At 41.4% G+C, this 26519-nt stretch overlaps 1 long non-coding RNA gene across 4 annotated transcripts in view; it reads left to right on the forward strand.

Moving 5' to 3' along the window:
- LOC141544232 (uncharacterized) overlaps positions 1 to 26519 on the forward strand; it is a 56047-nt gene that overhangs the window by 14783 nt on the left and 14745 nt on the right. Inside the window, exons 4-5 of one of the 4 annotated variants that reach the window (XR_012482563.1) lie at positions 18194 to 18279; positions 23104 to 23151. This is a non-coding gene — a long non-coding RNA (uncharacterized LOC141544232). The other 3 variants (XR_012482564.1, XR_012482562.1, XR_012482565.1) reach the window with 3 other exon arrangements.

The raw sequence follows: 26519 nt of genomic DNA on the forward strand, positions 1-26519 counted from the left end.
GGGAAAACAATTCTCCTTTCCCTTCTTTCCCCTCCTGTTCCTTCTTTCCCTCACTCCCAGAGACTGAAGTATTTTTTTTTTTTTTTTGGATGGGATCATTTTCCTCCATCCCCTTGCCCTTCCATATGTTTCCATTCCCATCTCAAGGATCTTTAGCTTCTGACATCAGTCCCCTGTCTCCACGTCAGCCTTGGCAGCTGGGGTGGCAGGGAGCCCAGAACAGCCCTATTCCTCACCCCAGAGCCTCTGCCAAGTCTCCTAGCAATTTCCATTTTCATTAATTGAATCAGCTTGATCCTGATCATTTGAGTCCAGCAATTTCTTTTCACCTGGTTGGGGGGTGTCTTGAGGGAAAAGATTCTTTTAGAGGTCATTCTGTCTGTCTTATATGCAACAGGATGGCCCTCCTTCAACATACAGAAAGTGCCTCACTGCTGTCAGTGTCAGGTGCTGTCAGGGTCAGTGAGGTCAGTGTCATCCAGACCCTTCCATATAACCTTTGTCTTTGGGAAGTCTTTCTTTCTGTCTACCCTCAGTTCTTCCAGCTCTAACTCTGTGGCCCATTTCTTGTTTCTGGCTTTCAGATCATAGGTCTGGAGCTGGAAAGGCCCTCAGAGACCATCTAGTCTAATCCTCTTATTGTATAGCTACTCAAAGAGATTAGATGGCTTGTCCAGATCACCATAACAGAAATTTATATGGCCTTTAAAGTCTCAATCTTTCTGAATACATTTTCTTCTCTAAGTCTCACAGCACCTACGACGAGGTGCTGCTTCAGGTTATATCCCTGCTTTATATGTGAGGAAAAAATGAAGGTCAGTCAAGCAAAGTGTCCTATGGATGGGGAGGGGTCACAGGGCAAGGAAGTATCCTGTGTGGGAATTTGAAACCACTTCTTCAGGATTCCTAAGTCTATCCTTTCTCTGCTGGGTAGCTTAAAGAAAGGGACTCTTCGTGGACAGGATGACTTGGGAGGCAACATTTCTGCAGTCTTTTTTGTTTTTTCCCCCTCTGAATACTTGAAAGTGAGAGCAGGACAATATTTCTGGATATTTTATAAACTCCGGGACTTAGACTGGCAAGTGAGATGTCAGGTTAAAGGGACAAGAAGGAAGAGAAAGTCCATAGTGAAGGTGGAATGAATATTTCATCCATTGGACCAGCTTTGAGGGGAGTTTATGGTTCTTTTGGTCTCTTGGATTGTGAACTAGACTTCCTGTGAGTGTGATGGTGCCGCATTCATTCTTTCATATTCCTCCCTCCCCCGTTTCTTCAGCAGGTTCGTGTCTGATCCCTGGATTTTTGCCCCATTGGTGTCTTCCTCATAGGAAGACGTGCACTTGTAGCCGTCCTGTGCGTTTGTGTGTTTTCATATGCATTGCAGGCCTGATTCGAGTCTTGCACTTCCATTGTCTTTGGGAGAGTCCGGCCCTCCTCAGTGGCCCCGGGCTGTGTGGCCCCTCGCAAAAGGGTCCCCTGCTCGTTCCCGAGCCAGGTGTAGGGGGGGGGGGACGACAAAGGGGGATTGGGGAGTCTCGCAATTTGTGAGTAGGAAGAACAGATTTTCGGAGGCAAGCAGCTCGGGCGGCGGGGACGCCACTCTGGCCCCCAGCTCCTCCGCAACCCAATTAAATAACATTTAAATGCATAACCAGCCCGCTCTGCGATGAGAGTGGAAATTGGGCGCGGGCGGCGGGGCGGGCTGGCGGGCGGTGTTTTGCGGAGCTCAGCGATTCTGGCGGCAATTTCCCCGCTCGCTTGCTCGCTGGTGAGGCTTTTATGGGCCCGCTCCCAGCTCTCGCCTCGGCCTGCTTTCTTCCGCCACCTCCTTTCCTCCCCCCCTTTGCTGCCTGTTGTACCGTTCCGGCGTCCTTCTCGGTGCCCAGGCCTCGGTGTGGGGCCAGGGCCATATTCGGCTCAGACCCAGTCCCCCGTTTCTTCTCTTCCACCCCTCATATCCATATATTCTCTCCTTCTGTCTCTCCCTCTGTCTGTCAGTCTCTCTCATCATTTTCTCCTCCCCTCTCTGTCTCTGCCTCTCTGTGTCTCTTGTTTCTGTTTCACTCTATATCTGTCTTCATCTTTCTCTTTGTCTCTCTTTCAATCACCCTGTCTCTGTTTCTTTCTCTCTATCCCCTCTCTTCTGTCTGTCTCCTATCTCTATCTCTCTATCTTTATTTCTGTCTCCTGTCTCTCTCTATCTCTCTGTTTTTCTCTCTCTATCCCCCATCTCTGTCTCTGTTTCTCTCTCCTTCTGTCTCTGATCTTTTCCTCTTTCTGTGTTTCTCTGTTTCTCTCCATGTGTTCTCTCCCTGTCTCTTTGTCTCTATCTCTGTATCTGTTTCTTTGTTTCTGTCTGTCTCTCTATCCCCCTCTCTATCTCTCTGTTTCTCTCTATATATCTCTCTTTTCTCCCCGCTCTGGGTGTTTGTCTTCCCCTCTTCCTCTTTCCCACATCTTTCTCATCTTTCTCTTTCTGTTTCTTTCTGCCTTTGCTCCTGTACCCGCTCCTACCTCACCTCCTGTCTCACAATCCCTGTTTCTCTGCCTTCTCTCCCTGCCTCTGTTTCTTAGACTTGCTCTGTCTTTAACTTCTTTTGGCCTCTGCTTAGTATCTGTCTCTGCATCTCCTTATTTCCTTTCTCCTGTTCTCTTTTATTGTCTGCCTCTTTCTTTTCTCCCAGTGACTTAGAAGCATGTTCTATACTTATTCTATGGCCCTGATGTGCGTGACTCCATCAGGATGGCCACATTGGTTTATTTGTCTTTTACTCCTACTGCTCTGTCTCTTCTGATTCCTCTAAGCATCTCACCCCTAGTTTTTTCTTCTTTTTATTCAAAGAGCTATATAGAAGGATCAGCAAGGACCAAATTTAACCGAACCCCATAATTTTACTGGTAAAAATAATTGGCCTAAGCCTACCAGCGATAAAACTGAGCCTCCGACCCAAATCTTCTAGCGGTAGATTCAGTGCTTTTCCCTCTATTCTAGGCTACCTCCAAGGTGGTCCCTATCTTCATCATAACCCTTGGAAAGCAAGAGCTGGGCCTGGAGTGAGGGCTATCAGAGGGTTGCACATTAAGGAAAAATCAGATGCAAGCAAGTAGGAGGCAGATCCTACATTAACCTAGAAGCAAATGAATAAACCTACCTTCCCTCTTCTCCTGTCCTCTTTTAGGGTTCACAATCTAGGCCAGACTATTCTATGATGCCCTTCCTTGGGGAAGGAAAAAGGTGAAGCTTTATGTCCCTGTGTGTACTCCTTCTATTCAGGGAGAGTGGGAGTCTTGCAGCAGGGAAGGTTCAGGGTCTTACATTTTCTTTTCTTCAGGAGCATGCAGGGCTCATAGAGGGCAGCAGAGGGCCAGCCATCAGACATCTGGAGCCAAAAGCAGCAGTAGTGTGTGTGTGTGTGTGTATGATATTGTATTTGTGATATGTAATGTAAAATGGGGAGAAAGAAAGGGAGAGGTGTAAGAGTAAGGAAAACCCTCATGTGTGGCCTGTGCTTCTGTATGAGGTATGGATTTTTAGTGGGGGAAGAAAAGGGAAGTCTGTCTTGTGCTGGTTGTTTTCTCTGTAGCTCTCACTTTGCTTTCTCTCTGTGTTTCTTCATCATTCTATTATCTTGAGGTCTACACATTTCTCCACTATCCTATTCCTATAGAACAGTATCTCTGTCTTTATCTCTGCTATTATCTCTTATTGATTGACAGGTTGTCTGTTTCTCAATTTCACTCAACATTTTAATCTAATCCTTTTTTATCTACTTATCTAGTTATTTTGAGATCCTAAGTTGTTGATGATGAAGGATATTGAGGCTTTCAAGCAACTAAAGTAGAAGAAAGGATGATGTAATATGTTTTTTTTTCTCTATTGGAAATTCCCATGAGACTTAGAGAGGGACCTATAGTAGCCAGTTTGAAGGTCTACCAATCTATGGGTTTGTCTAAGATCAAAGGTTAGCCCTCCCAAGGAGATATGGGGTGACTCTTGGGGGGGGGCAGGAGTCTTTGCCATATGGCAGAAAAGGATTAGTATGATCTGTCACAGGTTAGCTTCTTAGGAAGAGAGTTTGGAGGGAGGGCACAGGACCCAAAGACACAATTCTTTTACTTTTTTCAGGCTGAGGTCCCCTTCCCTTTTTTTTTTTCTTTTGACTATCATAAATTAACCATTTATTTTAGAACTATATGGTGGGATCAAGTTATGTGCTGGGTTTTTTTTTTAATTATTTCTGTGCTCCAGTAAAAATGTCATAATAATCCCAGTTATTTGGAATTAACTCAAATTCTATCTATAAACCTAAACCAGGTTTAATGTATACATAGGGTAATAATAGAATGTTTTATGTTTATAGGGTTGGATTCTCAACATTTGCCCTCTGGAATCCTGACATTTCTCCCTTTCTCTTCTCTCTCTTACCTACCCCCCAACCCATTGTGAGGAAAGGAAAATCTTAGATAGAGTGATCCACAGATGATAATCCAAACTCAGGCATTCACCTTGATAAGACTCATAATATTTGGCACATGTACTAGAATTATTTTCATGGGGCAGCTAGGTGGTGCAGTGGATAGAGCACCAGCCCTGAAGTCAGGAGGATCTGAGTTCAAATCTGACCTCAGACACTTAACATTTCCTAGCTGTTGAACATGGGCAAACCACTTAACCCCAATTACCTCATCCAAAAAAGAAAAACAAAAGATAAAAAGAGAAGAATTATTTTTATATGATGCTTTTTTACAAAGTATTTTATCTATACATTATCTTGATTCTCACAACAGTCTAGAAGGTAATATTAATCTGTGATTTACACAATAAATGTCCAAAGTAGAATTTTGTTTTGTACTTAATATTTTATTTTTTCCCCCAATTACATGTAAAGATTGTTTTCAACATTCATTTTGGTAAGATTGAGTTCCAAATTTTTCTCCCTCTCCAAGATAGTAAACAATCTCTATAAAATCATATTAAACATATGTCCTTATTACTCTGGTTGTGAAATAAGAATCAGGACAAAAGGGGAAAACCACAAGAAAAAAAATTTTAAAACAGTGAAAATAGTATGTTTGATCTGCATTCAGACTCCATGATGTTTTCTCTTGATATGGATAGAATTTTTATCACGAGTGTTTTGGAATTATTTTGGATCACTGTATTGGTGAGAAGAGCTAAATGTATCATAGTTGATCATTACACAATGTTATTATTATTGTGTCCAATGTTCTGGTTCTTCTCACTTCACTTAGTATCAGTACATGTTAATCATTTATTATAGAACATAGTATTCTCTTATACTCATATACTGTAACTTGTTCAATCACTCCTCAATTGATGGACATCCAGCCATCTTTCCAATTCTTTGCCACTACAAAAGAACTGCTATAAATATTTTTGTATATGTGAGTCCTTAACTTTTTTTATGATCTCTTTGGAATACAGACTTAGTAAGGTATTGCTGGATCAAAAGGTATTCAGAGTTTTCCTTTCCCAGTTTAAAAGATCATTCACTAAGCTGCCTGTATGTCTACAGAGTAGAGGGGGCAGACTGAGTTGAAGAAGTAGCCTCATCAACCTTCCTAGGCTCTGCACCTCCCCTGGGCCTCCCTCTCTATTTCCATTTTCCCCTCCATATCCCTCTCTCTATTAGAGTCCCCCAGGAATTTTTGCAGCAAATACATCCATACAAATTCCTCACTTTCTAAATCAGAGGTTCTTGACTTTTTGTGTGTGATGGCCCCCTTGGGCAGTGGCTGGTGAAACCTATGGGCTCTTTCTCAGCATCATATTTTTAAAGGTATAAAATAAAAGACATGGAGTTACAAAGGAATCCAATTGTATTAAAATATAAAAGCATTTTTACAACTATACTAAGAATCTGCTTTAGAAAAACTAAGAAAACCAAGTATACATAGAAGCCTTGCATCTCTGTGAGAGGAGGGCATAAGCCTTATTTAAATGCTGTGCCCCAGTGCCTAGTATAGCCCTTCGTACCTAAGAAGCACTTCATAAATGTTTGTTCAATTCATTTGGCTTCTTTTCAGGCATGACCAAGTTTCACTTCATCCAGTGCTTGGTTTCTTCTAGGCCAGCGTCCCACCATGATGTAATGGGTGGGTGGGGGAGACATCCAGGAAGACATTGGATACTTGGGTTGACTGCCACCGCTTTAAAGGCTATATTGCTTCTTTCTCCTCCTCCTTCTTTTTCTTCCTCTCTTTTTTTCTCTCTCCCCCATCTCTTTCTTCCCCTCCCCCCTGTTCTTCTCTTTCTACCTCCTATCCTTTTCTTCTCCCTTCCCCCCTTCCTCTTCCTGTCTCCCTCTTCCTTTCTTCCTTTACCTCTCCCTCCTTTTGTTTTTCTCCTTCCCTCACTCCCTCTCAGCCTTCCTCCATCTCTCTCTGTCTCTGTCTTTCTCTCCATTCCCCTCTTCACATCCCCCCCAAGGGAGACAAAGAACCTTCTCTTTCCCTGCCCTACCATGTACCCTAGGCATTGGAAAAGAGGAAGGAAAAGGGGATGTCAGGCCAGAGAGAGGTTGAGAGGAAGCCAAGTAAAAAAGGAAGAGCTGGGGAAAATATTATTTGTCTAACCAGCTCTTGGGGTTTTGAACTTGCCTTTTGCCCAGAAGTAGTCCTCTTTCTGTTATCTTTTCCAGCAGCCTCCATTGTGCCTCTTGACATCTTTATCTTTCTGACTCTTTTCTTTCTTGGTTCAGGCCTTTCTACTCTTTCATTCTATCCTGAATTCTTCTCCCTTTTTCCTCTCTCCCTTATCTCCTTTTCTTTGCCCTATCTCTTTCCCTTTCTTCCCTGTTCTCTGCCTTTTTACCTATTCTATCTCCTCCCTTGGTTTCTCTTCCCTATTCTGTCCTCCATCTTTTTTTATTTTTTTCTTCATCTATCTCTTTGTCCCCTCCCCCTACTCCAAGCTTCCTTTGGTCCTTCCACATCATTCTACCAATCAATCAGCAAGCATTTGTGTGTCTACAGCGTGCCAGGCACTGTACCAAACCCTGGCAATACAAACAAAAATGAAACAGTTCCTGCCCTCCAGAAGTCCACATTCTGTTGGGAAAGATTCATATAGAAATAGATACCAGTCAAGTTTGTTGGGGAGGGCAATAGCAATTGGAGGAATCAGGGAAATTTTCATGTAGAAGGTGTCACTTAAGCAGAGATTGAGATTATAAGAGGTGGAGCCCAGGTAAGAGTGTATTCCTACTGTGGATACAAAGTCAGAGACCTGGGAGTGTAATTTCTTATTTAAAAAACAGTGAGACAGTAAGACTAGGCCATGGAGTTCAGAAAGTACAGTAACGGATAATCCAGTTGAAGAGGTAGTTCAGTGTCAGGTTGTAATGAATTTAAAACTAAACTGAGGAGTTTGATTCTAGAGATAATAGGGAGCCAGTGAGTCTTATTGGGTAGGAGAGTGACATGGTCAGACTTGTATGAGAAATAATTCATTTGGACCCTTACTCTATTTTAATCAGTATCAATCAATCTGATATGATTCCATAAGAAGTGATTATAAGTTCTTTACAGTAGGCCTCCGAGCTATGAGTTGCACATTATAAGATCACTTGCTTAGTCATAAGAAGCTATCTAGAGGTCCTCCACCCTTGTTTTTTCCTCTTTATAGTGACCAAGCCCAGTATGGTAGAGGTGACTCAGCTCCATGGAAAGTCCTCCAATTTATTTTTGTACTTCTTGAACTACTCTCTCTTGTCCAACATAAGCAGGTGACCACCCTCTCCCCTAGATGGCAGGTAGTCCCATACATGTTAAATATGTTAAAGAATATGTTAAATACAATATATGTATACATATTTATACAGTTATCTTGTTGCACAAGAAAGATTGGATTTAGAAAGAAGGTAAAAAATAACCTGAGAAGGAAAAGCAAAAATGCAAAGAAACAATAACAGAAAGAGTAAAAATGTTATGTTGTGGTCCATGCTCATTTCCCAGTGTTCTTCTCTTGGTGTAGCTGGTTCTGTTCATTACAGATCAATGCAGATTACAGAACTGATTTGGATCCTCTCATTGTTGAAGACAGCCATGTCGATCAGAATTGATCATCATATAGTATTGTTGTTGACGTGTATAATGATCTCCTGATTCTGTTCATTTCACTTAGCATCAGTTCATGTAAGTCTCTCCAAGCTTCTCTGTATTCATTAGCAGGTGACTATTTTATGATCACTCAGTGAAGATGTCCCATATTTCAATCTATAACTCCTATACTAATATGTCATTTTTGTCTCTCAAGAGCAAAGTTTGTCTGCCAATAAGATTCTGTATTTTATCATGCTTTTTTTGCATATTTGGGTACCAAACTTTAAAAAAAAAAAAAAAAGTCCTTGAAAAAGAGGGTATCTCAGATTGTGAGGAAGATTTGAGATCCACTTTATTAAAAGGGAACCAAAGGAGGCAGCTAGGTGGCGCAGTGGATAGAGCACCAGCCTTGAATTCAAGAGGACCCGGGTTCAAATGTGGTCTCAGACACTTAACAGTTCCTAGCTATGTGACTCTGGGCAAGTCACTTAACCCCAGTCTCAAAACAAACAAATAAACAAATAAACAAACAAACAAACAAATAAATAAATAAAAAGGAACCAAAGACCCTTTAATAGAGCTTTGTCTCAGTCTGTTTTATTGTAGGTGAAACAATTTTAATCCTCGAACTATACTTGCAATTTAGGGAAATGACTTTGGAAGCTGTGTGGCAGTTAGATTGGAAAGGAAGAGACTTGAGACAAGTAGATCAACTGGGTTATTGAAGTAGTATGGGAAAGAGGTGAGAAAACTCTGACTTAGATAAATGGCCATGTGAATAGAAAGGGGACCAGAGCAAGAAATGTGGAAATGACAAAATTTGACAACTTTCTAAATATGTGGGATTAACTCCAACTAACTACAATAAGTTGTGAAATGAAGTGACTGGAAGGATGGTGATGCCTTCTAAAGAATGAGGGAAATTCAGAGTGGGAAAAGGTTTGTGGGGGGAAAGAATATATTAATTAGGGATGTGCTGAGTTTGTGATAACTACAGGATGTCCCAGTTTGAAATGTCTAACTGGCAGTTGTTGATTTAGGGAAGTGGGATTCAGGAGAGAGATGAGAAACTGGAACTACAGATTTAGAGATGTGTATATATATATATATATATATATATATATATGTGTGTGTGTGTGTGTGTGTGTGTGTGTATACATGTGTTTATATATACATATCTATTCTTCTGTGTGTGTGAGAGAGTGTGTGTTTAAAAGTCATTTAAGGCAGTGTAGTGGATAAATATAAATCTGAATTCAGGAAAACCTGAGTTCAAATCTGACCTCAGCTACTAAGTGATCCTGACTTACTCCTATTTGCCTTAATTTTCTTTTTTTGTAAAATAAATTGGAGAAGGAAATGGCAAACCATTTCAGGACCTCTGCAAAAAATAAAAACAAAACCAAAAAAACCAGACAAATTCCAAATGAGGTCAGAAAAAGTCAGACACTAGTAAAAAAAAAAAACTCAACAAGAAGAAGACATTCTCATTGAAACAATAATTAAGCTCATGAGAGCTGGTGAATCTTGAGGTGAGTGAGTGTGTGTGTGTGTGTGTGTGTGTGTGAGAGAGAGAGAGAGGGAGAGAGAGAGAGAAGAGAGAGAGAGAGAGAGAGAGAGAGAGAGAGAGAGAGAGAGGGAGAGAGAGAGAGAAAGAGAAATACAGATACACACCAAAGAGAAAGACAGAGACAGAAACGGAGATATATACAGAGAGGCAGAGAAAGAGAGATAGATACAGAGAGAGACAGACATACAGAGATATAGAGAGAAACAGAGAGACAGGTATAGAGACAGAGAGATAGACACAGAGAGAAAGAGAGGGGGGGAAGAAGGAGCAGAGAAGAAAAAAAGAAGAGAGACAGAGAAGAGGGAGAGACAGAGACAGAGATAGAGAGATACCGAGAGACACAGGGGTGGGGAGACCAAGGAAGGAGGACTCAGGACAGAAAATTGGGAAACATCCCCTAATCAGAGACATGTTTTGGAAGATGAATCATCATGAGATTGAGGAGTAGTAATCAGACAGCAAGCAATGCCCCAAAAACTCATAGCAGGGCTGGGTGCTGCAGAGGGTGAGAAAAGGCCATTAGATTTGGCAATGAAGAGAACATGCCTTTTCTGTTTGCTCTCTCCCAAACTTTCTCCCTCTTTTCTCTCTTCCTTCATTTCCCCCTCTTTCCTGGGGCAGCTAGGTGGTACAATGGATAGAACCTGAAGTCAGGATGACCTGAATTTAATTCCAATCTCAGACACTTAGTTGCTATCTGACTCTTGGAAAGTTACTCAAGCTATTTGCCTCAATTTCCCTCTATGAAATGGGGATAATAATAGCACCTTGGCTTGTTGTGAGGATCCAATGAGAAAATAATTATATATATATATATATATATCACATCTATCAAATTATTTGCCTTTCAAGAAACTGGAAACTGAGTGGATGCCCATCAATTGGAGAATGGTTGAATAAATTATGGTTCCATTTGTTCAGTGATGAGGAGAGCCATCTACACTCAGAGAGAGAACCATGGGAATAGAATGTGGAACACAACATAACATTCTTACTCTCTGTTGTTATTTGCTTGCATTTTGTTTTCTTTCTCAGTTTTTCTTTTTCTTCCTTTTTGATCAGATTTTTCTTGTGCAGCAAGACAACTGTATAAAAATGTATACGTATATTAGATCTAACATTTATTTCAACATATTTAACATCTATTGGACAACCTGCCAGCTAGGGGAAGGAGTAGGGGGAAAGAGGGAAAAAATTAGAACAAAAGGTTATGCAAGGGTCAATGTTAGAAAAATTACCCATGCATATACTTTGTAAGTAAAAAGCTTTAATAATAATTTTTAAAATTATTTGCCTTCTCAATGAAGAGGAGGAGGAGAGAGAGTGGGGAAAATTTGAAATTCAAAATTGTTTTATAAAAGGTGAAATTTTTTTTTCTTTTTTTGAGGCTGGGGTTAAGTGACCTGCCCAGGGTCACACAGTTAGGAAGTGTTAAGTGTCTGAGATCAGGTTTGAACTCTGGTCCTCCTGAATTCAGAGCTGGTGCTCTATCCACTGCACCACCTAGCTGCCTCTGAAATGTATTTTTATATGTAATTGGGAAAAAATTAAAATACTTTGAAAATAAATTTATAATTGTAAAGCACTTAATCCAGTATCTGACATATAGTAATGTTAGCTATCATCATTGTCATCATCATCTCAACTTCTGCCATTCTCTTCACTTCATTGTCCTTTTCTTTTCTCTCTTCTTCATCTCCTTTTTCCTAGCTATATCTTTGGTTCATTGCATTGTTGAGTGCTGGGTTTGAAATGAGATGACTTGAGTTCAAATGTGAGCTCTTCCACCTCCCAGCTGTGAGATCCTGGGAAAGTTACTTAAGTTACTCAGTTTCTTCATCTGTAAAGTGAAAAGATTGGACTAGCGAACTTCTTTAGTCCCTTCCAGCTCTAGAGGTAAGCTCTTATGGTTGCTTTACTCACTTAGTCTCTGTCTCTTTCTCTTTCTCTCCCCCCTTTCCCTTCTCTTCTCTTCCCTTCTGTCTTTCCTTTCCTCCCTTCCCTTCTCTCCTTTCCTCTTCTCTCCCATTTTTTCTTCCTCTTTCCCTCTTGCCTTCCTAATTTTAGCTGATGAACCTCAAGAATTATTGGGGTTCCCTGTTCCCTGGCTTGATGTCTAGATTATGTATCCCATTTTAGCTTCCACACCTTTTCTCCTGAAGAAGCCAAATAGGATGCTCTTTCCTCTTATCTCTTCTCTTCTGTTCTTTTCTCAAATAGTTCAAATTAATTTTTCTCTTTGACAGTGTTGAAGGGCAGTTCAGGATCCCAGGCTTCTCTAAGGACATTTTGTCTCTTCCCCCTAATTCCAGGCAAAATTCCTTCGAGCCTCAAGAATCTCTTTTCACTCTGGAGATAGAAAGACCCTTCTGTGGCTCTTAGCTCTGCTGCATGGGCAGTCCTTCTTAGTGTCTAGCTTCATTACCTCATGCTGCAATTTCTGTGAATATCACCTACCTGAGTAGAATATTCTTCTACTACCACTGACAGACTTTCCAATCTGGCCAACCTTTCAGTCCCCCAGCCCGGGATTGACTCTGGAGGGGATTTATTGGTGGCTGCCCCTGGAGGAAGCAGGGACAAGTGTTTTCCTCTCTAGGCCCAGCGTGCTGCCTTGCAGGCCGACAGCTCCCTCGTTCCAGCCCATCGCAGCAGCTGATTTACCTCTGTGGCTGTGGGATTTAGCTGCTGTCCGGGTTCCTGCTATAAATCCCTGGGCAAATAACCACGCTCTGCATCAGAGCCGACGACAAGGGAACAGAGCCAGAGCAGATGGTAGGTCTAGTGATGAAGCTGGCTAGGGTATGTTCATGGGGGATTGGGGTAGGAGGCAGGGGAAATCCTTCCAAGATCATCTAGGCCATCCCTCTGCATCTAAGCAAGGCTGTCACACCTTAGCCCCACAGGAGCTCCTTTATACAGCTATAGATACCTGCTGTGATCCCCTTTAGCCCGCATCACCAGGAATTCCCTCCTCATTTACGCTGCAGCTAAAGCCCATTTTCTCTTATTCTGTCATTGGTGAAGAAGGAATGTGGCTGGTTCTTATTCTTGTTTTGGTAACTCTTCAGAGTCTTTAGCCCCAGTTAGCTTTTAGAACCACTGACCTTGAACTGGCTACAGGATCTACTCTTCTAGAAGAGATTTGAATGACATCAGGAGATAGTCAAAAGATGGAATTTCTGAACCAAGCTATTCGCTTTTTTTATTATTATTAAAGTTTTAACATATTGTCGTGTATATTTCTAATAATGATAATGCAAGGTAGGCAGTAATGGGTAGTCGGCATTTGTAATGTGATTTATGGCTTACAAAATAATTTTATGTCATTTTTCTCATATAACTCTCATAATAACAATGTGATCATAATGTCAGTATTATTATTCCCATTCTAAAATTCAGAAACTAATTCACACCATTAAATGGGAGGCCAGATTTCACATCCAAGTTCTTTAGTCCCAAGTTCATTTTTTAAGACGTCATTCTTAACTAGACATGAGAATGCTCAAGAATCTGGAGAAATCCCCTAAAAATAGGCCAAAGGAAGGGTGTGAGGCAGCCTTGAAGACAAGCATTTAGCTGTGGGAGCAGACTAAAATTTCCCAAACCTAGTGGAAAGTGCTATGATCTGAGATCTGTGTTGTAAGACCTGGCAATGAGAAGAGGTCTCCTTTGAAACATAGAGTAGTGATGTAGTGTTTGGTACTTCCAGAGTATTTTCAATGATAGCTTACATTTGTGTGGTCTTTTGGCATGCCTCTGGAAAGTTCTATGGGGTCCTGAGTAAGTCTCTAACCTCTCTGAATCTCAGTTTCTCCATGTGTAAAATGAGCAAACTATTTTACTTTCTCCTTCCACTTTCATACCAGCTCTAGATCTATGATCCTACAAATGAGGCAGCTGAGATTTAAAAGGTTCCAATGATTTACTTAAGGTCACATCACTATAAGAACCAGGTTTCAGATCCAGCCAAGCTTTCCGATTTCATTGCCATTCCTTCCAGCTTTTATTGAATCTTACAACATTTCTTTGAGATATCTCCATTTTACAGAATAGGGGAATAGATTCTGAGAAAAGTCACGGGTTCAAGCTCATCTATAAATTGGCAGAGCCCCAAATAAGGTCTTTTGCCTCAAGTCCAGTGCTTTCTTTTTCACTCATTCACCTTTCTTTGTATTCCTAGGGCTTAGCACAATGCCTGACACATAGTAAGCACTTAATAAATGCTTGTTGACTGACAGATCTATCTTTTTATTCCCATCTTCTCTCTCTCTCTCTCTCTCTCTCTCTCTCTCTCTCTCTCTCTCTCTCTCTCTCTCTCTCTCTCTCTCTCTCTCTCTCTCTCTCTTTCTCTGTATCTCTCTCTTTCTCTCTCTCTCTCTCTCTCTCTCTCTCTCTGTTTCTCTCTCTCTCTCTCTCTCTCTCTCTCTCTCTCTCTCTCTCTCTCTCTCTCTCTCTCTCTCTCTCTCTGTTTCTCTCTCTCTCTTCCCACTCCCCCTCTTTCTATTCCTCTCCCGTCTCCCGTTTCCTGGTCACAATCATGTAAACCTGCTACTACCCTAAACTTCCAGTTGCCTTCTCTCTCCAGTTAGCCTCATTCACTGATTCACAGGCATTGATGTGATTGTCAGCTGCTGGGGTCGGGGTTGTTTCCCCAGATTCTCACCTCAGCCACGAGACCCAGTCCCCCATGTCCCCTCTGTGCTTGCTCCCTGTTCTCCTCATTCATCTTCCCTGTCCCCTGCTGCCTCCGCCTGGGAGATCACAGACACTGAATCAGCAGTCAGCACTAGTGTTCTGCTGACAGGGGAATTTCTGCCTCGGCGGCTTCTTCCTAGGCTATCAGGGCTTCTCCCTATGGCTTGGAGATCTAGTGGGGAGGAGGGAAGGCACAAAAGAAAAGGAGAGGAGCTCAATAGCAAGAAGTGAGACAGGGAAAGATAGAAGAAGAAATGGGTGAGAGGAAAATAGAGGGAAGAGGGGAAGAAAAAAGGAAGAGGGAGTGATAAAGGGAGTGGTACAAGGAGAAGTGGGGGACAAGAAGAGAGAAGATGTCAGGTTCCAGAGCTGATTCCATCCTCTCTGGAGGCCTTCTAGTCCGAGCTTTCCCCTTTCCCTACCACCAGTCCCTCTTGAGTTCCCTGAGAATCTTCTCTTGGCCACTTCATAGAGAGTATTTTTTGGATAGGTTTGAGTGATTGGAGGGGAGAGGCCTGTCGTCCTGGTCAGTCCTGGATCTCTCTGACTGTCTCTGTCTCTGCCTCATTATATCTCTGTATTCTCTCTCTGGATATCTCTCTCCCTTTCACCCGGTGGTTTGTACTTCATCTTGTTTGCGCGGCGTCGGCGGCTGGGCCTGCTCTAGGGGTTTAATGATCTGTGCCATTATTTATAGCTTTGCGCACCGAGAAACACACTGAATTTATCGCCTGCTTCTATAAATAACCCTGGCAAACGGGTACCCAGGGAGGCAGTGGGGGAGGGGGAAGCAAGGGAAGAAAGGAATGGGGGAGTAAAATGGGGGGCAGCTTTTCAACACTCTCTCCCCCCCCCACAAAAAAAAACAGGAGAATATTTGTGTTTGATTCTAAGTACAAACAACAGGGTATACAATAGGAAAGTATGTGTATATAACTAGGAAAGTGTCTCTGTGCATATGTAACTATATGTTAATGTAACATTGTGTATATTTGCACTTATCTGTGTATATGGATAGAAACCTCTGTGTACTACAATACTACAATGTATATTAGTCTACATCTCAGTATGTTTGAGAGAGGCAAAGAAGAGGAGAAGAGGGATCACTATCTTAGCAGACAAAGCCCCCGGTGCACTGATAGAAGCCATAGCAAGCTGACCTAGCCCACTACCTTGAGAGGACTTCCTAGGACTGGTTAAACAGCCAGTGATTATGAAGGGAAAGGAAGACCCCATACTAGGCCCTTTACCCCTTCAGCTAAGAGATCAGATTCTATTTCTGAATCTGATCCCAGTTATCTAAACATCCCTGGGTGAAGAAGGTACCAAACCCAGGGAGAAGGTAGCTGGGCCACTCCTATAACTAAGAGAGAAAAAAAGGAAGAAGACCCAACCCATGATGCAGTTTCCAGGAAAGTGTTTTGAACTGTGTGTACATATGAAAGTATCTCAGGATGCTGCTGAATGTGTATGTATTGTTATGTGGCCTAATACATGACACTGTAGGGGGTAGAACGTGTGTGGTTCTGTAGGGTAATAATGCCTGGGAGGACAGTGAGGCATTTTCAGGCAGGTTGGAGGAAAGAGAAAGAGAAACAGTTTGTATTCTTTGTCAGGAAGAAGATCTGGAATGAGCTCACCATGATAACCAGATATTTGCTATGGGAAGGCAAGCAGAGCATTGGATTAGGAATCAGGGAGCTTCTCCTCTGCCTAGAACCTCCAAGAAAATGTAAATCCTTGAGGGAAGAGACCTTTCTTTCAGTTGAGCAGGAGCATTATTAATGCTCGTGAAGTGAATGAATGAATGAATGAATGAATGAACTTCCAGTGGGACCCTTGAGCTCACTCTTCCTCAAATCTAAGATAAGCTGTCAGCTCAAGAACTTGGACTTTTTTACAGAACCATATGCCACTCCCTGATTCTATGTTATATAGACACATAATAACCGTGCTCCCCTACCAGAACATTCTTCTTACATGCTTACCCCAGCCGGAGGGAGGTCTGCCCACCACCTGGCTATGAAACCTATCATTCCCCAGGTCCAGGCCACAGCCTGAATGACACCCTAGAATTGTGGGATGGCAGTTGAGATACCAGCATTTACTTGAGCTTTAACCTTTCTCACTAGAATGAGACAGAGGATCAAGAGTCCCATCTTCAACCTCAGTGGCTCAATTGTATCTGTTCATCTAGGCCAAGTGCTCTTTCTTTGCCTGGGCTTGTCCAGGTTGAGGGATGAAATACTGCATACCCAGGTGCCCAACTTGGGAAATGGAAGCCCTCCTTCCTGTCTTTTTCTGCCCTTTGCTGGTGGTTTACTCCCCCATCTCTCCTTCAGTTCAGTGCATCAGCTTGGAAAAAGCTGCAGCTATTAAGTGGAGAAGCGCTTTGCATCTCTAATGAGGACATTTGCATATGTAACGAGGAACTTTCACAGGTGTTGGCAAAGTTGCCCCTCCTTCTCCAGCTCCTTTCCTTCTGGCCACCTGACCTGCTGTTGCTGGTTTTCCTCTACATATAGCCTTATTTCTGTATACCCATGATTTAGGTGGGGGTGCAGAACAAAGGGACGATGACTGAAAAGACGGGGGGGGGGGGGGGAGGGAGACGAGGGGACTACATCTCTTCAGACTCATTGTTTTCCCCTGTGAGAAATATGGAGAGACAAATCTCAAATCCTAGTATAGACACACTCATGAAAATGCATCCTCTTCATGGGTCAGCAGAGGCACACAGATACGTGCCATAACACATCCTAATATAATATGGCATATGAACATGTGAAAGCAAGCACATCAACAGGCACCATAGTCCTGTTGCCACACAGACTAAGCATATGTTCACGATTGCCCCAAGCATATATAACCTTGCAACCTTGCTCCTTCTGCCCAGATATGATCACTTAAAGTAAAAATGGGATCGATCAAGGCAGACCCCACTCCCTTACCCTCTAACTGACCTAGCTATTTCCACATATACACAATTTGCATATCATGATATTAAAATATACACAATTCAAGCTGGCTGGCACTCAGATCAAATAAACACACTTGGAAGGCACACGCTGTCCCTTTCCTTTTCCAGAGATTTCTGCCAGCTCTAGGAAGTAGTATAAGTGAGGGTGGGGGGGAGGAAGGAACTGGAGAACTGAAGGCTAACAGAAATGGTGGGGAAAAGATATAACTTAAGAGGAAGGGGAAGAGAGCAGGGTAAGGATGATAGGAGGAGATGGGAAGAGGCTGGGAAGGAGCTTGGGTGAAAAGAATGGAAGCAAGAGAGGAAGAGGCTGAGGGGAGAATGGCAAGGTCTGGGGGGTATTGGGCAAAAGGGTAAAGTCCAGAAAGACAGTAGAGGAACAGGAATGGAGGGACACTGGGAAGATAGGGGCAGAGGCAGAGGAGTTAAAATCCCATCAAGGTCATTCTTAGGTTATTCCCCTGCAGCCCTCTCCTGTGCAAGCCACAGCCAGCCAATCCTGATCCCCTCTGCCTCTCCCCCCACCTCTCTCCTGCAGCTGGCCCTAATGATGGATGGTGCTGTTCAGCAGTACCTTTTGGGGGACAGGGACCGGCACTGCTTCTAATTACCCCCTTCTCTAGTGAATGTTAGGGACTGGGGTCTTTCATTAACCATTGCTCCCTCTCTCTACCCTAGGGCTGACCACATTAGCATTGGGGAGCTGGGAGAGGGGCAGTGACCTTCATCTGCCCTCTTTCAGGCACGGTCAGAGTGGGGATGGGATGGATGCTTGTGGGGAGGGGGATAAAGAGGGCTCTGACTTAGGATGTTGGAAGGGGAAAGGAGGTGTTTGAAAGTGGTGACTAATTCAGAGTAAACATTAAATTCCTTTCTCACAGGTGAGACAGATCTGCTACCAAGGATAGAAGAAAAGAAACTAGACTCATCTGGAAGAAAAAAGGATAGACATTGTGGGAAACCAAGGGTAAATATTAGCCTAGTTCCCCAAGGGACCTTAAATACACTGCAGTACCTCGGATGGGATGAATACAGTAGCATGATTGAAATGAATTTCCAGATGGAAAAAGTGGAGTTCAGGATAAATAATAGGGAGGACTTCCAGACTGTTAAGGATGGGAGATACAAACAGGTGTCTCACTGGAGATGGCATCGGGGAGGCAAGAGGGATTATGACTTTAGAAAAGCACTGACTAAAAGGCTCAAATATTCTCCACATTTTGGACAGCTACCAGGGAAGTGGCCTAAAATTGCAGCTAGTGGGAAGGAGCTTAGATCAGAGGAAGAATACTCTGTAGAACAGGATTGGGAAACTTGGAAATGAGAGACCCAAGGGAACTTGTCACATTTCAGTGTAAGAGGCCTCTGTGTGAGTATGGAGGGAAAAAAAGTGATGAATTTAGGAGTCCTAAAGCAGATGAAACCATTTTAAATCCTTCCTGCCATGGCTGACAGGACTTTGTTTGTATTTGTATGCATGTGGTGGGGAGGAGGGGGAGGGCTCAATTCTCTATGTTTCAAATGGGTAAATAAAGAAAAGGAAGGAGAAATATGAGCTGGAAAAAGTAATCTTGTAGTGTAGCACTGCCTTTGGAATCAAAGTGAACTCCAATCAGGCCAAGATGGTTTACTTCTCTAGAGCTGGACTAGAGATCTAAGGTCCCCCTAATAGACCCTTAATAGATGCCAATCAAATGGGCTTTAGGACACAGCCATCCTGAGAACCAGCTTCTTGTTATTGTCCTGAGGTGGCCTGATTTGATGATAATTATTAGGGGGAGCATCATGTTCACATGGACTATTTGTGCCAGCCTGTGATAGAGACTTTCAATAGTATAGAGCTTCATAGTGATCTGACCATAGTTGGATATATTGTTCCTTGTCCCCAACATAGTGATGTCATTTTCATTCTCTTTGATCATGAAGGGCAATAGCCAATCAACCAAGGAAGGTGCATGTTGCATAATAGGTGAGATCAGGGTTTAAGAACTACCTTTAACATTCACTGTGATCCTAGGCAAGTAAAGTAACCTTAAAGTACTTTAGTGTTATTGTTCAATAATTTTCAGTCGAGTTCATCCTGTCTGAAGTTTTCTTGGTAAAGATACTGGAGTAGTTTGCCATTTCCTTCTCCAGCTCATTTTACAGATGAGAAAACTGAGGCAAACAGGGTTAAGGGACTTGCCTAGGGTCACACAGCTAATACATGTTTGAGACCAGATTAGAATTAAGGAAGATTAGTCTTCCTGACTCCAGGTCTACTGCTCTTTCCATTGTACTGTGTAACTGCCCTGAAGTACCCTAGGCAATTCTATTAAGATGACAAGTTGCAGAGAAAGTGCTTAGCAGGAGTTTCCTCTACCAATGAAATCAGATCCAGTCAGTCAATCAAATGGCATTAAACACTTATTATTGTTCCAGGCATTATGCTATGCTAAATGTTGGGGATGCAAAGAAAGATAAGATAGTCCCCTCTCCTGGGACTTTATAATTTATTGTAAGAGATTAAACAAGAGTTTAGACTAGCAATCAGCTTCTAGTGAGGTCCAGTCCCTATTATAATATTATTTATTGCTATCAATGATATGAATAATAGAAGGGCAATGTCACCTGTCTTCAAAGGCCTGCATTCAGGTTCTACCTCTGATATATATAGACAAATCCACTAGACTATTGTAGGATACTGGATAAATCATTTAACTTCTAAGACTTTAAATCAGTCACAGAGAAGGTAGTGAAAGGAGTTTCCTCACAGAGAATTCTCTCTACCATCAAATCCCAGGCTACAGCCTTATGATTCAGTGGTCTCTCTGACCCATAGTAAGGGCTGAAAACCTGCTACACTGGGCCAGTGATGCATATCTCTGTGTCAGTCTTGGCAGCAAGCATGATGATGATGATGATGATGTTCCTTTAAGCCTTGCATTAGACTCTGGGGATACAGAAATAAAAAGCAGAATGGTCCCCACTGTCCAGGAGTTTGCATTCTATTGAGCCACTCAGTTTGACCTGAGCCAAGGGAGAAAACTGGAGGGGCTGCTGAGGAGATAAGAGAAGCTCTCTCTAACTGTTTAGACTGGTTAGCCAAGGTGCTGGTACTTGTTTTATTATTTTTTTTAATTTAAAATTTTCTATTTATTTTTTATTAAAGCTTTTTTATTTTCAAAACATATGCACAGGTAATTTTTCAACATTGATCCTTGCATAGCCTTGTGTTCCAAAATTTCCCCTCTTTTCCCCTAGATGACAAACAATCCAATATATGTTATACATGTTAAAATATATGTTAAATCCAATATATGTAAACATATTTATACAATTATCTTGCTGCACAAGAAAGTTTAAATCAAAAAGGAAAGAAAATGGATAAGAAAATAAAATGTAATCAAACAACAACAGAAAGAGTGAGAATATTATATTATGATCTACATTCAGTTCTCGCAGTTCTTTCTTTGGATATAAATGGCTTCCTTCAACACAACATCATTGAAACTGACTTCAATCATCTCATTGTTGGAAAAAAATCATGTCCATCAGAATGGATCATCATATAATTAAAAAAAATTTATTAAAGCTTTTTATTTTTCAAAACATATGTGTGGACAACTCTTTAATATTAGCCCTTGCAAAACCTTGTATTCCAATTTCCCCTCCCTTCCCCCACACCCTCCCCTGCATGGCAAGTAGTCTAATATATGTTAAACATGGTAGAAATATATGTTAAATCTAATGTATGCATACATATTTATACAATTATTGTGCTGTACAAGAAAAATCAAATCAAACCAATAAAAAAAAGAAGCAAAATAAAATGCAAGCAACAACAAAAAGAGTGAAAATGCTATGTTGTGAATCACATTCAGTTCCCACAGGCTTCTCTTTGGGTGTAGATGGCTCTCTTCATCACTGAACAAGTGGAATTAGTTTGAATCATCTCATTGTTTAAGAGGGCTACGTTTGTCAGAATCGATCATGATATAATTTTGTTGTTGCCATGTACAATGATCTCCTGGTTCTGCTCATTTCACTTAACATCTGTTCATGTAAGTCTCTCCAGGCCTCTCTAAAATCATCCTGTTGATTGGTTTTTAAAGAACAATAATATTCTATAACATTCACATACCATAACTTATTCAGCCATTCTCCAACTGATGGACATCCACTCAGTTTTCAATTTCTTGCCACTTCAAAAAGGGCTGCCACAAACATTTTTATACATGTGGGTCCCTTTCCCTTATGTAAGATCTCTTTGAGATATAAGTCCAGTAGAAACGCTGCTGCATCAAAGGGTATACACAGTTTGATAACTTTTTGAACATAGTTCCAAATTGCTCTCCAGAATGGCTGGATCCGTTTACAACTCCACCAACAATGTATCAGTATCCTAGTTTTCCCACATCCCCTCCAACATTTGTCATTATCCTTTCCTGTCATTTTAGCCAATCTGAGAGGTGTACAGTGGTATCTCAGAGTTGTCTTAATTTACATTTCTCTGATCAATAGTGATTTAGAGATGCTGGTACTTGGTACTTATTTGGATAAGGGAATGACAAGGCAAACATGGTTAGTTAGGCAAGAGCAGAGATGCTCAGAGGGTGAAGAAGGACAATGATGCTCTGTCTCTCCTCCCAGTGTACTTCCATTCCTCCCCCCTTTCCTAATTTCTCTTTTCAGCCTCCTCTCCTTTCCCCCCAGCATACCATGCTCCAGAGCCTCCTCTCTGTCTGTGTTATTTGGATTGGCCCAGCCTGGAAATGTTATCATGTGTGGTCCACCCCACTAACCCAATCTGTCATCTAAAGGGACCCAGTTTATCCGCTTCCTATGGGAATCTGTTGTTTCTCCTGCACTCCCTTCTCAGGAACAATCATTTTCCTACCTTGTAGAAGGAGAAGCCCCTTAAGAGTTGAATGTAAAGTTGTAGCTCATTCTTGCCTTGGGGATTTGGAGAGGAATCCATGTTCCTAAGACTTGCCTTTGTTATTTTGCCCTGTCCTTTGTTCTTTCCTGGGTGCCCCCTTGAATGAAGGGATAACAATTGATTTTAGTTTTGCCTAGGTTAGGACAGAGAATGGGGTTGGGCTTAGAGTTGGTGAATGCAGTGTCCCCCAAATGACACAGCCAGCCCCACCCCCATACACATACTTGAGGAGAACTGGAATTCTGATTCTAAGAGAACTTAGGATAGGGGGGAGCTACTCTGTTTGGGGAAGAGGTCAGGGTCCTCCCAACTATAGTGGGAGAGGAAGACAGATGGGGTGGGGAAGTAGTAATCCATCATCCATACCCCAGGTCCCCAGGAGATCAGGGAGCTTTGGCCCAACCAGGCTTTTCCAGTCGTAGCTATGTGTATATGCTCACACACACTCACAACCTTGCAGACAATCAAACTGTCAAAAAGAGACACAGATACAGATACATATGTAGGCACAGAAACAATAACACACAGGTATTCAAAATGACACAAAAACACACTAACTCAGGGAAAACAAAAAACAGGCAAAGAAATCCAGAGCTATTCACTTGAAAATGGTGACATCTATGCATAACCTCCAAATGGTCTTCCAGCCTCTAGTTTTTTCCTGCTTCAAACCCAGACTAATTTAGCTGATCATGTTTCTCTTTCTGAAAAATCTTCACTGGGGACTCAATTACTTAAAGGCTAAAGTCTAAAATCTAGCATTTAAATCACTATGCTAATCCAACTGTCTTTTCCAACTTAGCTCCTATTAGCACATGTTGTTCTTGTCTTGGCCATAATACTGAAGTGGTTTTCTTTTTCTTTCTGTAGCTCATTTTACAGATGAGAAAACTGAGGTCAGCAGTGTTAAGTCACAGAGTAAGTATCTAAGGCCAGACCTGAACTCAGGATTTCCTAACTCCAGCCCTGGTATTCTATTTTTTTTCCATGTAGCTGCTCCCAGCAAACATTTAATAAATGCTTACTGACTATAAATACTGTGCTCAAGCTAAACTGAAATCTTCTCAGGTCTTTCTAATAAGCAACATACTACTTCCACTTTTGAATTAATTGGTTCTTCTGCCTAAAATGCCTTTCTTGATATCTGCCTTAGGTTTCCATTTTGCTTTTTCATTTTTTTTAAACATTTAAATTTTATTTCATTTTTTCTCAATTGCATACAAACAAAAAAATTTAACATTAATTTTGGCTTACCTCTCTCCCTGCCTTGCTCTTTGAGAAGGCAAGCATTTTGATAAAGATTATATAAATGCAATCATGTAAGACATTTCCATTTTAGCTCTGTTGCAAAAGAAAACACAGATTAAAAAATAATAATAAATTTTTTTTTTAATTCTTCAATTTTTTATTTAAATTCTTTATCAGTTCTTTCTCTGGAGGTGGATAGCAATTTTCATCCTAAGTCCTTCAGAATTGTCTTGGATCCTTGTATTTCTGAAATAGATTCATAGTAGATCATCACAGTATTACTATTATAGTATACGATATTCTCTTGGTTTTGTCCATTTCATTTTGTTTCAGTTCATGTGAATTTTCCCAGGTATTTTTGAAATCATGTTCAGCATTTCTTATAGTACAGTAGTATTCCATTACAACCAGATATCATAACTTGTGTAGTTATTCCCCAGTTGAAGCCGTAGCTTCAGTTTCCAATCCTTTGCCAGCAAAAGGAGCTGTTCTAAATATTTTTATACATATAGATCCTTTTCCTTTTCCTTTGATCTCTTTGGAGTACAGACCTAGTAATGATATTATTGCTAGCTTATAGAAGAGTTTTATAGTTCTTTGGGCATAGTTTCAAATTGCTCTCCAGGATGGTTGGATCAGTTCACAATTTCACCAATAGTGCATTAATGTCCCAATTTTTCCATATCCTCTCCAATATTTGTCATTTTTATTTTCTATCATATCAATTTAATACATGTGCTCTGATACCATAGAGTTGTTCTAGTTTGCATTTCTTTAATCAAATTTTCCTTCTTTTAGAGGATACTTTTATGCAACTTTCTGCCCCTGGCAGGAATCCTCTAGAAAGTCTTATTCTGCTCACTCTAATCCACTGCAATATCTCCTTCCCTTTCTATTTTGAATAGTATCCATATGTCTGTTTGGGCTCTTGTTCTAAGATGTATGAATTTGTTTGTTCACATACCAGCCATTTAAAATCTCTGGACCTCCATATCCTCCTCTATAAGATGAAGAAGTAGATTACTAAATGATCTCTAAGATAATCTTCCAGCTAGAAATCCCCAAGTACATTAGAAAAGTACTAACCAAAGTGTCATATGAGATCTGAGAAGTGAGAAGTTGTTACCATGAGGGCTATCAAGGAAGGCTTCCCATAAGAAGTGACATTTACATTTTTTTTTTTTCTTTTTTGGAAGGGTAGGGAAAGAAAAGCAATCAGGATTAAATGATGTGCCTCGGGTCACACAGTTTACAAGTATCTAAGGCAGAATTTGAATGCACTGGGTTTTTTAAACTTCCCCCCCCCCCCCTGAGGCTGGGGTTAAGTGACTTGCCCAGGGTCACACAGCCAGGAAGTGTTAAGTGTCTCAGACCATATTTGAAGTCAGGTCCTCCTGAATTCAAGGGTGGTGCTCTATCCACTGCGCCACCTAGCTGCCCCGGTTTTTTAAATTTTGAAGGAATTAAGCACTCTATGTCATACCTCCCCAGTTAGGGTAGAACTTGTTCTAGTCAAGAATCATGATGTATTGCTCATCTTTGCATCCTGATTAGACCCAACTCAGTAAGTAGGCAATAATGTTTGCTTCTGGTAACGATTAATCATGATACAGCATTTATTCATCCAGAATGATACAAAAAGAGTGAGTGTATGAAGAGACAGAGTTGGAGGTGAATTCGTGAAGGTATAGAGCTTCAGAGTCAAGCTCCATGCCCTCAACTTGTAAATGAGACACACTTCCCTGGCATTTTGCATAGATAAAAGCCATTTGCTTTAGGGGTGTTTTCTGCTTTGGGGTAGGGAGTGCTTACATGCTGGGGTACCCATCTCTTCTTCCCTGGACACTACTTAACCCTCTTTCTCCATCCTACACCCCTCTGGTCTCTTTTCTTTCTACCACTCTGCTTAATAATTGGAATTTGGAATCTCCCAGTTATGTCAGATCAATGCTTATTCATCTTGGTTTTGTTGTTTTGGTTTGGTCTTTTAGAATATCCATATGTCATAGTGAAATTTTGAAAAACTCCTTTAGAATGTTGTCCTAGCATACTCCTTAGAAGTTCAGATGTGGTTCCATTAAACTGCCCAGCCCTAGTCTCACTCCTAAACTCCATATCACCAAGTGCCTAATAAACATTTTGGATTGGGATATCCCATAGGCACTTCAAGTCCATTATGCCCCAAACTGATCTCATTTCCACCCCCCTAAGCCCATGCAACTTCCCAACTTCCTTATTTCTATTAGGAGTACCACATCCTTCTATTAACCCACAGTTGAAACCTCAGAATACTCCTCATATTTTCTCATTCTATTTGTTCAGTCAGTTACCAAATTTTGTTATTTCTATTCTCCAGCACTTCTCAATTCATCCCCTTTTACCAGACAAATGTAGCCATGTCCCACATCCTCCCTTTTTCCAAATTCAGGTCTGTATCACCTTTCCCCCAAACTATTGCAATATTCTCCTAATCTACTTCCTTGCATCCAGTCCAAACTATATTCCACACAGCTGCCAAAGTGCATGTGATCATATTACCTTTTCAATAAATGCCACTGTTTCCCTACTACTTCTATGACCAAATATAAACTGCTGTTTGGAATTTAAAAAGCCTCCACAATCTGATTCCAATTTTCCTGCCTTGTTACACACTCCTCCCCTTATATAGCTCTAAATATTTCAGTCAAATTGGCCTCCAATGCTGTTCTTTATATATAACTCTCCATTTCCTATCTCCATACCATTCTACATTTCTGGAATGAACTTTTTCCACATTTCTGCTTCATCAAGTCTCTAGTCTTTTCTAAGACTTTATCTAAATGCCAACTTTTATATGAGTCAGTTCCTAGTTCCTGTGTCTCTTATTACTTTGTGAATATTTACATATACCCATCTCTCCTGATCAATTCTTGAAGTCAGGAAAGTGCCCATTCTAAGACCAGTCTTTGTTTTGGGGAGCAAGGAGGCTGCCTGGCTCCTTGCAGACCAATACATAGTAGGTGCTCAGTCAATGCTTGTCGATTGATTGATTCCCTGGA

Source organism: Sminthopsis crassicaudata, chromosome 5 (assembly GCF_048593235.1).
Source record: "Sminthopsis crassicaudata isolate SCR6 chromosome 5, ASM4859323v1, whole genome shotgun sequence".
NCBI lineage: Eukaryota > Metazoa > Chordata > Mammalia > Dasyuromorphia > Dasyuridae > Sminthopsis > Sminthopsis crassicaudata.